This window comes from Schistocerca nitens, chromosome 3 (genome assembly GCF_023898315.1).
Source record: "Schistocerca nitens isolate TAMUIC-IGC-003100 chromosome 3, iqSchNite1.1, whole genome shotgun sequence".
In the NCBI taxonomy this organism is placed as follows: Eukaryota; Metazoa; Arthropoda; class Insecta; order Orthoptera; family Acrididae; genus Schistocerca; species Schistocerca nitens.
This window is the reverse complement of record NC_064616.1, coordinates 820036682-820050661: the sequence shown is the minus strand read 5'-3', so window position 1 is coordinate 820050661 and position 13980 is coordinate 820036682.

The following is a 13980-nucleotide window of genomic DNA, read 5'->3' as shown; positions in this document are numbered from 1 at the left end:
AATGAGAGAAGGCTCTAAAGAAAAAACTGCTACCAATTTCTCGACGATTAAAGACAAGGTGCAACATATTTGCAAATAAAACGCGATAACGTGGAAGCCTGTGCCACTTCCAATGGGCATTCACCATATATTGGTGACAAACAAAGGTGGCGGTAACGTTGTCACACTGCAAGATCCCCTCGCTTCTAAACTGATGGTGTTATTACTCAGCTTAGCCGCGAGTCCGTAGAGGGTGGTATATATGACGTACAGTATAACTGCTCAGCATTTCCACCCGGAATTTGCGAGTGGAAGTTGGACCTTCCTTGATCCGCCTTGGTGGGTCGTGTCGTCGGATTTCCTCCTACTTGTGCGCGGTGCAGCTCCCGTAAATGTCGTCCCGTGCAGATTCTTCATTGGCGCATTGGATGTCTCTGTCGGTGGAAGCTAATTATCTGAAATTGCTGTCGATCAACTTTGGGCTATCTATTTGCTCGAAATTAACATTCAGAATGCCGTAATATCACTTTTATTCTTATTAGATCAATAATGAAACACTCATGTCACAAACTACTCGTAACCTAGAGCATAGCTACCATCGAACAATACAGGAAGAGCTCTTAACGCGACTGCCGACTTTTGCGCGCAGTCCGTATCTCTTACTAGTTTCGTCACAGTTCGTGGATTTCCGATCAAGTTCGGACTTACTAAGATATGCATTTTTTAATGAACGGGTGTGAATTTCAACGAGGCAAAATTATGATAAATAGTTTTAAACATCCAGAGGCTCCTCCTAGTATTCATGTTGTCATAAATGACTTTAATTATTAAATGTAAATAAACAAAATCGATGACTTTGGCGCCAAGATGGCGGTACTTCCCGTCATGTATATTTCCCAGGTTAACGCTTGTTGCTACGGTCCAGCGCCCACTACGCGCGACATATGGTCGCTTCGTCACCTAGCCAGCTAGCGTGGGAAATGCTCTCCAATTCATGGCCGGCTACGGACTACAGCACTTCCTAACTATCGTGAATACGTCAATGAGAGACAATAATTTATTAAAACTGGTAAAAATAAATGTCTTCCCCACGTAAGAGGCACCTTACAACACCCAACTAAATGGCGTAGCGTCCAAGGAGACATACGATGGAATTAGTCTTTGTCTGAGAGTAAAAGGAAATGCCCGGACACAGAAGAAGATCAACTGAGAGAGCAGCTTCAGCTGATCCGGTAAGGAAAGCCAGTTGTTGGCGAATCCATTGCCAATGTTATCGCCCACAAGAGACAAACCCGTGCGATAACGTATCAGGTTGATGGCATGTGTCGCAAGGACAAATCGGACTAAGAACACTGCGATGGAGGCGTTCATTGGTCGGGATCAGATTGTAAATGATCTTATACCACTGTGAGGCGACTCCCGTCCCGAGGATAGGAAGACTAACGTGAAACCACACTGTTTTCCAGGATACCAATGACGCTGTCGCTTCAACTGAGGAGAGGGATGATTGTACTCCGCAACGAGAAAGCACGGATATGGTGGTAAGGTGTGACTGATAAAATGGCAGCTCCCATAGAAATTATTATAACATAAAATTAACGTACGTGCCGCAATTTAGAGTTGATCTGGCCAACAACGGCGGGCGGAATCAGACTGGCCTGTAGAAAACACGTAAATAAGCGAGATGTAATAGAACGAGTTGCTCGAGTACGTGATAAAACGGTACGCTGTATGAACAATACTGAAGCCGTCACTTCGATATTGGGAAGCCCCAACCCTCCAAGGGGGCGGGGCCTTGCAACCACTTCATACCGAAGTCGAAAAACGTGACTTCCCAAAAGGAAACGACCAGACATTTACATCTATATGCGCGCCATCATCGCAATGGCGGGAATATTTGTGCAACATAGTACACTTTGCTGAAAATGTAGGAATCTAAGATCCGAACTTTTTGAAGAAGACTAAGGGAACGGCGTTCGTGTTCACGAATTGCCCCATGAATTCGGTTCGTCACCTCCCGCCAAGCCGGCCGAAGTGGCCGTGCGGTTAAAGGCACTGCAGTCTGGAACCGCAAGACCGCTACGGTCGCAGGTTCGAATCCTGCCTCGGGCATGGATGTTTGTGATGTCCTTAGGTTAGTTAAGTTTAAGTAGTTCTAAGTTCTAGGGGACTGATGAACTCAGAAGTTAAGTCCCATAGTGCTCAAAGCCATTTGAACCTCCCGCCAATTGAGCGCAGCCATTTTCATCGGACAGCTATCCACTGTAATTCACAACGGTTTATGGCGATCAACCACCGTTGCGCATGGAATGACAACGTGTTGAAAAATCTGCATTGGCAATAGGGTACATTTCCGTTCATTAATGTTGGCCCCAGAGAGAGAACAAAAGGAACCCAATAAGTCCCTGAGCAAATATATATCATCGACATGACGTCGCAATACTACAACATCATCCACGTACACTAGTAACGATAAGGTTTCTCCTAATATCTTCCAGCCACTTAATTGGTCAGCAATACAGTGAAGCAGAGGTTCTAAGGACAAGAGAAAAAGCGATGTGGAGGTGGGCTCCCCTGCGGTAAGCCTCGTCGGATGGTGATCTTGGAAAGTAAGTTTTCCATTCACTACGATATAAACGTGAATGACAGTAAAAAGATTGGATTGTACCTGACACCCAGAATGACTGAAACCGGCCTCCATGAGCACCTGCATCAAGAAACCTTCCCGGTCAAATGCCTTACTAAATCAATAAAAAGCCCAACTCCAGAGACAGAAGTCGCTGCAGCCACCGAGAAAACGTCGCGGCATTTTACTACAGAAGTCAGAATCGTGTGCCCAGGTACTCGGCTTTGGTGGGCAGCAAGAATTTTCTCTAGCAGTATCGACAAACGGCTATAAACCGCCCGGACGACAGTTTTATAATTGAAATTAAGTAGTGTGATCGAGCGGAATTTATCAACGTCTGCCGGCCGAAGTGGCCGTGCGGTTAAAGGCGCTGCAGTCTGGAACCGCAAGACCGCTACGGTCGCAGGTTCGAATCCTGCCACGGGCATGGATGTTTGTGATGTCCTTAGGTTAGTTAGGTTTAACTAGTTCTAAGTTCTAGGGGACTAATGACCTCAGAAGTTGAGTCCCATAGTGCTCAGAGCCATTTGAACCATTTTATCAACGTCTGGACGTCTAGTTGTCTTCGGAATTAGAAAATTCCTTAGGAATACCGTCGAATCCCGGTGATTTTTGCCATGGTGAATCAACAACAAGGCGATATTTATCATCACAAGTAAAGTCACTTAGAAATTCATCATCTAAAGCGGGAGTAACCACGCAGTCGAGGAGAGGAGTAACCCCATCAGGGAAAATGATATCAGTAGCAGGGTCATCATAAAGGTCGGTAAAGTAATTATAGATCGCTGTGGAAGTGTCACGAGGGATGTCAATACGTGACCATCGATGTGAGTAAGGGACACGATACACGCTCGTTTACGACGCGTCCGTAACCAGATAAGGTGATATAAGGATGTCAGTTCATCCTATCGGAAGGAGAGGGATTTCTATCGCACCCTGAGTCCTTCCAGTTGTTGCCTGTTTAACTGAAGAAGTTTCGCCTTAACGTGGCGAACATCCATAATCCGTAAGGGAACTTCTCTGGCACCGTCATAAAGTTGACGCATGGCGGAATAATAAAATTCCTGGGTCCGACGGAGATCCCTCGTCGTCTCAGCACCGTAACGCATTAACGCTTTCCGGAGCAAGCGTTTGGCATACCCTGACCAGCATTCCGTAAGAGAAAAATAACGGTCCACCGAACGCAAACTACGGGCCCAAATGCCTCGAACGATAATCTCAAGGATAGGATCCTCTAAGACGGATGTGTTCAACATCCAGCGAATGCGGCACATGATTTAAGATTACAGCTACGGCACAGTGATAAGTGAAACAAACTGGTATCAGTTCTATCGCTAACATCTGTCCACATAGAGAGAGAGAGAGAGACATAAAGATAAAATCGATGAAGTTGGCTGCTGGAAATAGCTGTAAAATGCGTGTAATTGACGAGAGTGGGCTATTGACAGATCCACGCATCTCCTATTTTCGAAGAACGCCTCAACTCGTCTAGAACCTTACTGAAATTGAAATTACGGGTCTTATCCCCAGCACGCAAAACACAATTAAAATCTCCTCCTAAAAGACGTTTCTGCAGTGTTTTAGGAAATAAATAAGCTATATCCTGTTTATAAAAACGCGCACGATGTGTGGTTCGACCAGATCCTGTTGGGCATTAATAAGACTCAAATTAAGGTCACAAAAAGTGCAGCCTATTCCTCGGCCATTATCGAGAACATCGAAATCAGTCAGTGGTAGTCCCTCTCTGTACAATAATGCAGTACCAGTCGATAGTTCAGGAGCCCCATTAAGTTAAGTAGAAAAGCCGGGAATGGAAAAATTTTCAATTAACACTTCTTGCAAAAATATCACGTCTGCACCTGAATCGTAAATAAACTGGCGCAGCGCCGCAAATCCCAGCTTGGAACTAATTCTGTTCACATTCAAGGTAACAAACGTATAGGCCTGCATCTATCGATTATGAAAAGTATGCAGTTGATTATTTGCAAATGATCGTTAAAATTCCATGGCAGAGCAACGGATGAATCTGAATGTAAAGAGGTAGATCCCTCTCTTCCATTATCTTTCTGGTTTTTCTCTTTTTGCGATGCTGCGCGCTCAGGTTGAAAACTTTATTTGTTGCCACTGTGCGGGAAGGCGATTTCCGCATGTGGTAACAGTAAGGAGGAGGGGGGAGGGGAGTTCTGCGGAAATTCAATGTCAGCTACAGGTGGGCGGTGCTGCTCCTGGAAATCAACGGAATCGGAAACTGACGGTACGTCTTTTACCGTCGCCATATGTGCCGCTGGAACACTTGAGACGATCAGGATTCGATCAGCAGCGGCTTGTGGCACGCTTTCAGCATCCGGGGGCGCAGAAGGAGGATGGGAATACGTTACAGACTCAGGGATGACTGGTAAGTTCGTAGATACAGTACGGAGCTCCGGAACAGGTCTGCCCTCATGTGATTCCGAAGAGGCGGTCTCAGTCTCGGGAGTCAGGTCGAAGGGAGTGCTGAACGCTTTGAAATCTTGAAAAGAAACCGGCATGTTATCATTCAGCGAAAACTCAGGGAGGCGAGAGACCTCCTCCACCACCTTTTTAGTAGAGTCGAGAAGCGAAGAGGAATCGTCTGACTCCTGGCCATCTTGCGTCCGGCTACGTTTGTTTTTAAGTGAAGTTGGTGGCGGCGCGGAAGTTACAGTAGTGAAGTCCCGACGCGAGGCTAAAGGCGGAATGACGCCAGGACCATCACGCAACGGCTCGCCTTGAGTCGTGTGAAGTTAGCACCCCTTTTTCGAGAAATATACATTTCTTTCACAGTTCTTGTTATATGTGCCATAGTTCTAGGGTTCTTCGCACAAAATTTCAATAGTTCTGCAAAATGGAACGAAGAAAACAACAATACTCGAAAAAATTTTCGTATCGAAAACATTCTTTGGCAATTTCCGCAAAATGTAAATAAGTACAAGAGTTCTGAGCACAGTTCTGAACAGAGCTCCAAGAGTTCTTTGAAAATGCAAGTAACATTTTTTTGTGCAGCTAATAGTTTACGAGGTAATTGCAATTTTAGGAGGAAATCCTTTCACTTACTGTGAAGTTGGCACCATTTTTTTCAGAAATGTATATTATTTTCAGAGTTCTTGATAGATATGCCATAGTTCTAGAGTTCTTTGTACAAAATTTGAATAGTTCTGCAGAATTTAACGACGAAAACAACAATATTCGAAAAAATTATCGTATCGAAAATATTCTTTGGCAATTTTCGCAAACTGTAAATAAGTACAACAGTTCTGAGCACAGTTCTGAACAGAACTCAAAGAGTTCCATCGAAAACCCAAGGAACATTTTTTGTGCAGCTAATAGCTTACGAGATAATTGCAATTTAAGAAGAAAATCTTTTCTCTTACTGTGAAGTTGGCACCCTTTTTTTCAGAAATGCATACCTTTTTCAGAGTTCTTGGCAGATATGCCATAGTTCTAGAGTTCTTTGTACAAAATTTCAATAGTTCTGCAGAATTTGGGGAGGAAAACAATATTCGAAAAAATTTTCGTTTCGAAAACATTCCTCGTCAATTTTCGCAAATTGTAAAAAAGTACAACAGTTCTGAGCACAGTTCTGAACAGAACTCCAAGAGTTCTATCGAAAACCCAAGTAACACTTTTTTGTGCAGCTAATAGTTTACGAGATAATTGCAATTTATGGAGAAAATCTTTTCACTTACTGTGAAGTTGGCACCCTTTCTTCCAGAAATATATATTTTTTTCACAGTTCTTGACAGGTATGCCATAGTTCTAGAGTTTTTTGTACAAAATTTCAATAGTTCTGCAGAATTTAGCGAAGAAAACAACAATACTCGAAAAAATTTTTGTATCGAAAACATTTTTTGTCAATTTTCGCAAATATTAAACTTGTACAACAGTTCTGAGGACAGTTCTGAACAGAACCCCAAGAGCTCTATCGAAAATCCTAATAACATTTTTCTATGGCGATAATAGTTTGCGATAAATTGATTTAATGTGGGACACACTTTCTCTACAGAAAATATAAATATATTCGTACAACAGTTCTGATGACAGTTCTGGACACCACGTGAAGAGTTCTATCGAAATTCCTAGTAGAATTTTTAGGGCAGGTAATAGTTTAAGAGGTAATTGCAACTTAATTAAGAACCCCATAAGAGCTCCTACTGTGAAGCTGGCGCCCTTTTTTTCAGAAATATGTATTTTTTTTCAGAGTTCTTGATAGATAAGTCACAGTTCTAGAGTTCTCTGTACAAAATTTCTATAGTTCTGCAGAATTTAGCGAAGAAAACAACATTGTATAACATAACTGATTCAGGAACCCTTTCCTTCTGATACAATTCTTACTGTTGCCACAATAAATCACTTGTGCATAGATTCCAACTGTACTGATCATTACAAAAATACAACCATTGACCAGCGACGCACATTTCTTGCAGCGTTGTACAAAGCATTCGGCTTATCCGCTGTGAAAATACCACACTCAACGCTATTGTAAAATTTACGGTGGATGGCTTCCGTTTATCTACAATGTCAGCATCTATCGAATTATCTGCATGCAAACGTGATACCTGGATCACTCACTTCCCCTTTTTAGGTACGGAGGAAACTAGAGTTCAGTCTTGTGGAAGCCAAAAAAGGAAATGTGGGCAGCCCTTCTTTTACTGATAGCAAACTCTAGTGAAATCTCCACGCTTGTTTTTCTTCATCATGCCAACAAAAGAAAAATTCTCCCTTCATAGCTCTATTATCATTCCAGTACTAGTAAACCAGTTGTCCGCTTTCACATTTCGACCTGACTGATATATAGGTTTACACAGTCACAGAACAACATCAAAATGTTTATTGCTCAGTTGGTAAATCCTTCTGGTTGCAACACAGCGTATATTTCCAAATTGTACAGGTAAAATACTTAGGAATCCACACTTAAGAATCCATACTCGATTGTTTTGATTGATACATATTGGCGAAAACTGTACCTTCCACAGAATCCTTCCAGCTTCTTGTCTACTGTAACATTTTCTCCAAGGGTGTAAGATTTGTGGTAGTTGCGTACAAACACAGTAAATATTTCCCGAATAGCTGTTAGCTTGTCTAATTGTCTCCTTTCATCACGAATAGCGCGACTGTAAAACCTAAGGCTCTCCAGAATAGTTTTGAAACGTTTTATGTTCATTTGCGAGGTGAAATTTTTCAATGCCATCACCATCAGTTCCACACAGATCTTCCAGGCTTTATCTGTTACTTTTGTTAACAACAATTAAAAACAACAGACTCATGAAGGCTTTCAATTCAATATCATCTATTGATTTTACCCCTCTCTCACGCTGAAATGAGGCTTTGATGCTCTCAAAATTCTGATTGGAATACAAAACTACAATAGACAAATATCGTTACCTATGAGGTAATTACAGCATCACAAATGCTGCTTTGGCTGCACCTATTGGTACAGGTAAATTTCGAATAATATTATGCTCTTTGAACAATATGCTTTGAATTTCTTCAACATTATCTAGTACTTCCCACTTAAAATAATAAAATTCCTATAAAATAACGCAACCAGGCGCAGTGTATTAATCTGATATTTGACGTTCAGACAGCGGACACTGACGATTAAACAGTTCTAACAGAATGTAAGTGCAGTTTACATTCTGGATTAGCTTTGTACTACTTACTACGTTGATAAACAAATAAATTAATCGCTGAAATGAAATACGAAAGGGCACAGTGGATAAAAACGAGCAATCGGCTCATATCTCATCAAGAGAGCATTAGCGTCGATACTGAATCATACAACAATGAAAGGCATACATGAAGTGTATATTTTTAGAATCAGGAAGAACCAGATGAATTTTATTACGTAAAACAGTAATTGTTTTGAGCTCTCATGACATCCAGGATCCACTAACAGCTAAAAATATGCCCAGGACCCTCATGGATGAAAGTTATGTGGCATCATCACCAGACGCTAGGATCCATAAAAACATGTGCTGTGTGTAACGAATAAATTTGAAATTGCTGTCGTTAATATTGTTCCAAACATTTGTTCTAGTTAGAAAGGAAGTGTGGAAGTTTGATGAATTACGCTACATCGAGAGTTAAAAGTCTTTACAATGTATAGAAATGTAAGTATATTTACTGAATATATTGTACAAACGAACTAAGTAGTATGTTTAAATCCTAATTCAATACATGACTGATAGAGGTGTTATTATGTTGAGGGGATACAGTATTAAAGTTAATAAGAAGTTCGAAATTTGTAAATAAGAAACTCGTTTATTTGGTCCTCAGTAATCCGAATTTCCGGTTTATCCGGATTCATATTTTGTGTCCCTTGGTAGTTTTCTCTTTTTTTCTTATAACACGAAGAAGTGTAGTCGGTGAGGTACATAGGCTGCTTATCACTAGGCCGGTAATTTAGTCTAGTACTGAGTGATAAGGAACTCGGAGTGTGTGAATGACATTGTTTCTCAAGTATTGTACATTAATATAACAGTGTATTGATGTTCATCAAGTAAGTTGCACAGTAACCACGCCAACAGCACTTCACCACAGCTCATTGTACCTCTGGTGCGATTCTCGACAGGTGTGACACCATCTGGTTAGTGGCGCGTGTGAATGTATCTGCTCTCTCAGCCATCTGTTTGTTTTGCACTGACGAGCCTTCTCTCCTTGAATCATCTAAGCGTGCACATCCCACGCTTCCACCTACAGTTACTACAGTCAGTCTTAAGAAGGTGTACTGGCATTTGTATAGTGCTGAACATTTAGACTTTTTGTATTTAGTAGAATATACATCCGTGTTTTCGATTTTCGGTTTTCCAAAATGAAAGTGAGAATTTACGATCGTCGTCATAGCTGTACTTCCAGCAGTACTTCATCTCCTGCGTTCCAAATTTCGTAGAAGTTGTCCTACGAAAATTGCAGAAGAAGCACTCCTGGACGAAAGAATATTGTGACGATATTCCTTCGTCATAGCCTGGGGTTAGAGACCTGGTCCGGCACACAGTTTTTATCTGCCAGTAAGTTTCACATCGGCGCACACCCACTGCAGAGTGAACACACAATCTATTTCATAATCTACTGGCACCATGAAAATGTTATGAGGGTTTTTAAAAGAACTCTTTCGGTGCTATCCAGAACTGTCAGCAAAAGGGTTGTGCCAATTAATTATAATGTAGACCAAGTTGGTCTCTCGAAAATGCTATTATCTCATTAACTGTTAGCCCCACAAAAAATGTTATTACAGTTGTCGGTAGAACTCTTAGAGTCGTATTAAGAAATGCCATCAGATCTTTTGTACGAATTTATTACTTTTACTTGACAAAAGTGAGTCCCACATTAATTATCTCATATAATGTTATCGTCACAAATAATGTTATTATAGTTTTTGGTAGAACTCTGTGGGTGATATTCAGAACTGTCATCAGAACTATTCTACGAATTTTGCTATAGTAGAGAAAGTGAGTATCAGATTAAAACAATTATTGTATAAACTATTATCGCCACAAAAATGTTCTTATCATTTTCAATGCAACTCTTCCGGTGCTATCCAGAACTGCCAACAGAACTGTTATACAAATTTATTTTTTCCAAACTGACAAATAATTTTTTACCATACCATAATTTTGCCGAGTTATCGTTTTCTTCCCGAAATTCTGCAGAACTATTCGTGTTTTGAGCAGGGAAATCTAGAACTATTGCATATATATCAATAACTATGAAAAAAATGTATATTTATCGTAAAATGGGTTAAAACGTCACGGGAAATGCTCATAAGCATTCCTTAATTAAGGCAGTTACTACGTAAACAATTACCTGCACAGAATATGTTACAAGTATTTTCGATAGAACTCTTACAATTCTATCCAGAGCTGGCATCAGAACATACGAACAGACATTTTTTTTTTTCAGTAAGTGTGCCCCACAATTAATCAATTACCGTACAAACTATTATAACCACAAAAAATGTTATTATGATTATCGATAGAAGTCTTGAGGTGTTAACCAGAACTGTTCATCAAAACTGTTGAACGAATTTACTTTTTCTGTGGAGAAAGTGGGTCTAACATCAAAGCAGTTACCGTATAAACTATCATCGCCACAAAAAGATAATATTAGGATTTTCGATAGAGCTCTTAGTGTTCTGTTCAGAACTGTTGTACGAATTTACTTTTTGCGAAAATTGACAAAGAATGTATTCGATACGAAAATTTTTTCGACTATTGTTATTTTTTTCGCTAAATACTGCAGGACTATTCAAATTTTGTACAAATAACTCTAGAACTATGACATTTCTATCAAGAACTCTGAAAAAATATATATTTCTGAAGAAAAGGATTCCAACTTCACAGTAAGTGAAGAGGTTCCCTCCTTAAATTGCAATTATCTCGTAATGTGTTAGCTGTACAAAAAATTGTAATTAGGATATTCGATAGAACTATTGGCGTTCTGTTCAGAACTGCCCTCAGAATTGTTGTCCGAATTTACTTTTTACGAAAACTAATAACGAATGTTTGCTATACGAAATTTTTTTCGAGTATTGTTTTCTTCGTTAAATTCTGCAGAACTATTCAAATTTTGTACAAAGAACTCTAGAACTATGCCATATCTATCAAGAACTCTGAAAAAAATACATATTTCTGAAAGAAAGGGTGCCAACTTCACAGTAAGTGAAAAGATTTTCTCATTGAAATGCAATTATCTCGTGAACTATTAGCTGCACAAAAAAATGTTACTTGGATTTTCGAAAGAACTCTTGGAGCTCTGTTCAGAACTGTGCTCAGAACTCTTGTACTTATTTACATTTTGCGGAAATTGCCAAAGAATGTTTTCGATGCGAAAATTTTTTCGAGTATTGTTGTTTTCGTCGCTAAATTCTGCAGAACTATTGAAATTTTGTACAAAGAACTCTAGAACTATGCTACATCTATCAAGAACTGTGAAAAAATTGTATATTTCTTGAAAAAGGTGTGCTAACTTCACACGACTCTCGCCTTGCCCTTCAGGAACGTGGTCAGTCGCAGTGGCTGTCACTTGGGGAACCAGATCCGCTAAGGTTAGCCTTTTACGTTGTTCGTAATTGGATTTTCAGATCGTGAGACGACGCAGGCAATTTGTACGGCGTTGTCCACTCTCATTACATATGAAACAGGTCCTTTCTTGTCCTGCGTAAATTATATGTACACGGTATTCACACATATGCAAATTGGAGGGAATATTCCGTTTGACCACAATGTCCACGGATCAAACTCCGCTATAAACTTGTAAACCATGTTGGGTGGACCAGCGTTCTAACCGTGTAACCCGCATATCTCCAAACGGAAGCAGAACGGTTTGGCGAAACTGTCGTAAACTTCGGGCGGAAGGTTAAACACCCTAACATTCGTATATTCTACCTCCGCGTTCGCCAGAAAAAAATGTTCAAATGTGTGTGAATTCCTAAGGGGCCAAACTGCTTAGGTCATCGGTCCCTTGACTTACACGCTACTTAAACTAATTTATGCTAAGAACAACACGCAGCCATGCCTGAGGGAGGACTCGAACCTCTAGCAGGAGGGGCCACACAACCCGTGACATGACGCCTCAAACCGCCTGGCCACTACACGAGGCCGTTCGCCAGAATAACCATGCTATTAGAGCCATCACGATGAGTGAAAGGGACTTGTTGTCCGTGTCACAAAGGAGCTTGTAATTCTGAAGCGGGTCTATGAACTTGGCTTAAAACACATACGATTCAGAATCGAAGAAAGCCATAGGGACAAAGTGGTCATAGCAATTGCATCGCCTTTTCTACCACGCCTTCTGTCAGACTCAAATTCTCAACTTAAGCACTAGGAACATACTACCCCTTGCCCATTACCCTCATTACTCGCGACATTTCGCCTACCACGAAGGAAAAAAGAATGGTTCAAACGGCTCTGAGCACTATGAGGTTTAACATCAGAGGTCATCAGTCCCCTAGAACGTAGAACTACTTAAACCTAACTAACCTAAGGACATCACACACATCCATGCCCGAGGCAGGATTCTAACCTGTGGCCGTAGCAGTCGCGCGTTTCCGAACTGAAGCGCCTAGAACATCTCGGCCACAGCGGCCGGCCAACCCCGTAAGAGTTCGTGGCTGGTGTGCATCTGCACTAAACATATCATTGGCCGTCCTCGCCTTCATTACATATATGTGGTCTCTGTTCTTTCGGGGATGTGTAGGTAAGTTGAGAATTTTGGTCGGATGGGAGGCGTGGTAGGGTAGTCTGTGAAGCTGTGACGACCATTGTGTCCGGATAGCTCAGAGCATCTGCCTAGTACGCAGGAGACTCCCCTCATTGATTTAAATCAATGCCCACACGCAGCCAATGTCTGTTATGCCCTTGTGTCTTAATTCCTTGCTGCTGCTGGATCAAAATGATGTCTCTTCTTTCGGACATGTCCTAAAGAACAGACAGCATATAGATGACATGTCCTAAAGAACAGACAGCATATAGATATAATGTTAGAGGCTTAAATATTCACCCAGACGTTTAGGAAATAGTTTTTTGTTTATATTATTTCACCATTTTTATAAATGGGAGTGACCTGTCCTGTCTTTCAGCTATGGTAGACTATTCGCCGAGTGAAACATCTCCAATGAATATGAGCCAAGAAGTGAATAAAATTCTGGATGTACCCAATTTAAAATCTAATAGGAATACTACCAAAGGAAGGGACAAATTTCGTAATATACGAGGGGCGTCCAATAAGTACTGCAGTGCATTCTTTTTTCTGACAGCAGGTTGGTTTTATTCAGGATTCCAATATACCGAAATATTCCCCACCACTTCGGCTACGAAACTCCATTTTACAACATAATCTCCGTCGGATGCGGCGCCATTACGTCACCTTACTGAGAGGGCCTGTATGCTCACATTTACCACTCTACTGGCCGACGTCGCAGCTGTTTCTTCCCACGTCAGTAACCTTCCCATCATCCAGGTACTGCATCCCGCGGAGTGCATCCTCAATTCCGCCAAAGAGATGGATGAGGGAGAACAGTCCAGTGAATTTTTGTGAGTTCCTCTCGGGTGCGCACACTTGTATCGGGCCTTGCATTGTCACGGAGAAGGAGAAATTCGTTTGCATTTTGGTGGCGACGAACACACTGATCTCGTTTCTTCAGTTTACAATGGGTAGCACAATACACTTCCTAGTTTATCGTTGCACCAGGAGGCAGGGCATCAAACATAGTATCCCGTTCACCCTTCAGGGTCTCAGAACACCGTCACCAACTGAGGGTGCGGCTTTGAACTTTTTTGTTGGAGGAGAGCTAGTGTGGCGCCACTCCATGGATTGCAGTTTTGTTGGTGGTTCGAAGTCACGAACTCATGTTTCATCGC